This window comes from Notothenia coriiceps, unplaced genomic scaffold (genome assembly GCF_000735185.1).
Source record: "Notothenia coriiceps isolate Sejong01 unplaced genomic scaffold, NC01 NC01_scaffold00000312, whole genome shotgun sequence".
NCBI classification, from domain to species: Eukaryota; Metazoa; Chordata; class Actinopteri; order Perciformes; family Nototheniidae; genus Notothenia; species Notothenia coriiceps.
The window spans coordinates 221,250-225,448 of NW_011333013.1; the positions used below are offsets into that span (position 1 = coordinate 221,250).

General features: G+C 44.6%; 1 protein-coding gene across 1 annotated transcript in view; it reads right to left on the reverse strand.

Annotated features, from left to right (window-relative positions):
* The window catches only part of LOC104941611 (zinc finger and BTB domain-containing protein 46), a 19,376-nt gene extending 15,825 nt beyond the window's left edge, over window positions 1-3,551 (reverse strand). The window contains exon 1 of the mRNA XM_010766742.1: window positions 3,370-3,551. The gene's annotated coding sequence lies outside the window, so the exon portion shown is untranslated. The remainder of the gene's footprint in view (window positions 1-3,369) is intronic.
* Between the last annotated feature and the right edge of the window lie 648 nt (window positions 3,552-4,199).

Genomic DNA, 4,199 nt, shown 5'->3' on the forward strand with positions numbered 1-4,199 from the left:
CCCCCCACAGCATCCGTGTAACCCCACAGGGATTAGGAACACCTGTATTCAGCACTGCACAATGAGCTATAGAGGCAGTTAAGCTAAAAAGCCTTGGGAGTTATTAGGGGATGGGGGAGGGAGCTGCTTTGGATACGGGGGTTAATGTTTGCAAAACTGTCTTGATTCCAAATCCGACGTGAGAATGATAATATTCACAGTGTGACAAATGGAAGACAGAGTTGTCAGAAAACTCAGGAGAGCCTTGGCGTGTCATGTACAATGTGTACACGCGAGTGTAAATGGTTCATTTTGCAGTGTGTTAGTCAAACAGGTGTTCCCATTAACAAGTGAGCTCCGAGGGGGGATCAGGAAGAGAAAACTGGCAGAGAGAGAGATAGAGACAGAGAGATGAATGGAGTACAAGGTGGCTAACAGGGAACAAATGAGTGCTTAGGGATCATTTGCCCTCTTTTTGTCTATATATCTAGGGAATGTACACCAGATTTAAACTTACTGCTCAGTTTATTGTCAGGTTGTCTATAAAAACATTTACTCTTGTAGCACACTATCCTCAGGGTTTGCGTAACTTAAACAGACTAACCTGCTACCACACAGTTCAGGAGTACCACCTACATACCAGCAGGCTTACACACACGCAAACAGTGAAGAGGCAAGTGTCACAAGCTCCAAACCTGACTCCCACCCAAACCAAGCCCCTCGTCTCATATTCTCACCCTCTTTTTACACCCTGACACACCCTCACCACAAAAATCCAAGTGAGTGACAACTCCACCACTTTCAACAAACAGCACATCAGCTTTAAACCAAGAAAAACCTAAAAAATATAGATTCAATTCACCTATAATGTTTAATCAACTTCAAAAAGGTCCATTCATGAGAGATAACACAAGAGGGAAAGTGCTTCAAATCCTCCTTTGCAATCCCACAAGCACACGAGCAGCTAATATTTTTTCCATCTTTCGGCCGATCTCGCCTACACTACTCCTCCACTCATCCTTGTAGCTGCTGTCTTGGTCTGTATTATATTTTCCCCGTGGAACACACAGATGGAGAAGGTGCAGACACACACAAAGATACACACATGCACACACTGATGTCCACTGCTCTTGTAATGGAAACACTACACAGATCTACCTCGGGGGAAGAAACCTCAGTGGTTGAGCAGGGGGCAAACACACAGACACAAAGCATTCTGGGAGATGTTCCGAGCCTAGATGCCAAGGTGTGGCAATGCCATTATAGTTGAGGATTGTCAAGATTTAAAACAAAAGATAAGCTACCTTCTGTTCGATAGTTACAAAATGAGCACGGATGAACATGCATGCAACACGAGCTTACAGTAATTGAATTACTGAATAAAGACTTTGGAGGGTTTAACATATCAAGCACCAACCCTTAACTCCACAGCAGGGAGGACAAAACAAGCAGACAAATCCAGTGAGGCTTAAGACAATTTGGAAAAAATCACTAGATTGTCTCTTAATCCCACAGATCCAGTTAGCCACTGTCAAACAGAGTAAAATACTTGGATCTAACTGTCTGTGCTGTTTCAACTCAAACTGAGAGTGTAAACTTGAAAGCAAAGTAAAACATGGCTGGTTGGCACTTTTAAGTTCCTCAAACTAGAATAAAATAAAAACACAGAGACTATTCTGGAGAGGCAGAGGATCTCCTAGTAAATGTGTAGTGGTATAATTTGCCTAAAGTTAGCAGCCTAGAACGACTGAGTTTCTTAATGTGTTTTCAGTAGATGTACATTTACTATTATCTACTCAACAACAACGCTTTGCATTTCCCAACAAGTGTAATAATTAAAGTAAACAATAAAAAAGGAATCTGTGGGTCAATCGCTGGTTTTATTAAAAAAGTTGGGAAACCCTAGTGCAGAGATGATGATTAGCTGAGCTCTGTGTTACTTTGACAGATTGTTTTGTTGGAGACTCACCTGGCAGCAGGCAGCGCTGGAGGAGCACGACTCACTGTTTACACATACAGAGCGTGAATGAAGTGGGGCTGTTCCCCTTTCTCACATGGTAAGCATGGTAGAAAATGGAGGAAGACGGAACTGACCGGTTTGAGAGGGCAGACACAGACAGCAGACACACACAGAGCAGGAGACAGACAGGGAACCAGCGAGGGAGAGACGCTTTCAGCTCCAGTCGCCAACAAACACTTGACGCCACACTTTAACTCTCCACACGGATCAGATAATTATCAGCGGTAGCTCAACAATTCGAAAAAATACACCGACAGGCAGCACCATCTGCAAACAAAATCCCCCCTCATCTTGTCTTGTCTGATACTCTGGGGTTGGGTGTTGACGCAGCAGACATTTCCAGCTGGAGAAATCCCCCTTTTGGAGGTTAATCGAGGGGAGAAGGAGGAGGGTTTAAGCCCTTGTCTTCCAGCCTCTGAGCGCTTTCATTTTGAATCCCCTCCAGACGGCTGCACGGAGCATCACCCTTTATTTTGTGTGCCATCATGGTATCTGTGCACGACAATTTCCCCGCAGCCGATGTAGGCGATAGGTTGTCACGCTGTTCAAAACTTTGCAAATTTCCCCAGGATCGGCTGTTTTCATTCAACTCGATCAGCTGACAGAAAGCCAAACAGAGGATCACGTATGTGTCTGCAAGTGTTGCATATTACTGTATATCTCAGCGTGCGGGATATTTCTTAAAAGTACAAAGAATACGTGTGCAGGTGTATGACGTGTATTTAAATAATATTTGCGCAACTGGGTTATCCATTTAGTTAATTGCATGTATTTACATTTTAGAGCAGTTTGCCAACATAAACACAAGTCCAGACAAATTAAAGTAATCATCAATAGCGTTTTTCCATTGAAAATCACCTGCCTGTGTTCTCTGATAGTGTGTGAAATGTACAATGTGCGAATCAACGACTGACAGCGTCTCCAAATATCAACACGCGCAACAGACAGCTGGCGATCACGTATGGAACAGGTAGGCGTACTTTCAGACTGTCGCCTGCTCACTCGCCCGGCTATTTAGCTGTCAGAAATACACTCATGCCGTGGCTAATATGATGCCAATGGACTGGAATAAAAGAAATCAGCGGAAACATAAAGACAGGCCTTCGTATACAGTAGCTTTTCCGACGGCCAACTGTAACAGCGCAACGATTTCAAGGAGTTTCATCGTGTCATGTCTCCAACCTGTGCGCCTACCAACTATCAGCTGTAGACGCGATGGCTCCGAGGCACTAAACTAATTGTTGACATGATATAAACGCATGGAAATCCTGCTATACCCGCCACCGTCTCAATGAAACCTGTTAGCAGAGGATCGGGGCTCAGTGCTGGTAAAAAGGGAGCTACTACTGATATAAGGAAGTCAGACATACCTGTTACCCCATGGGGTCTGGGGTGGACGCGGTGTCGGTCCTTCGGAGTCCAATCTGGTGTGACAGCCTGGGAGAAGAAAGGAGGGGATGTCCAAAGCACTATACTGTCCTTCCTCTCCTCTGTATGCTTTCTTTAAGTGTTATTCCCCCTGTTTTCTCCCACTCCCGGCTCTTCTTCCTCCACCAGCCCCTTTTTTCTCTTTCTCTCTTTCCCTCCCCTGCTTTTCCGTGTCTTGGTATCAGGAGCCTCCCCCTCCTCCTCCTTCTCCTCTGTGCATTTCTATGTCTCTTTCTCTTCCTCTCTCACCGTCTCTCTCTATCTCACTCTCCCCCCTACACTCACTATCCTCTCTCTCTCTCTCTGTGTCCCCGTATCTCCTCTCTCTCTCTCTCTCTCACCTCTCTCTCTCTCTCTCTCTCTCTCTGGGCAGAGTCAGGAAATGAGACAACGTGAACACACACACCGCGAGTATCCATCTGATCTAAGGCGAGTCCCACTCCTGTAAGACTCCCTCAGGCAAATTATGTCATGTAATAAAACACGACATAATAATACTAAGATGACTACTCATAATTATCTACAGTTTTATTATTAGTATTATTATTATTATTAGTATCATTATTATTATATTGTGGGCTAAGATGTGAGCAGGGGGTTGTCATGAGTCTCGTGTGGTTCATGGGGCTTCTGGTTTGTGCGTCTGTTGCCATAGGGCTCAGTAAGGACCCCAGGCTTACTGTAACTTACCCCCTCTTGTGGCACAAACAAGAAAACACCAGTCAGTCACAGTATAAAAAAACAACACTGACATTTACAGTTTGACACTGTT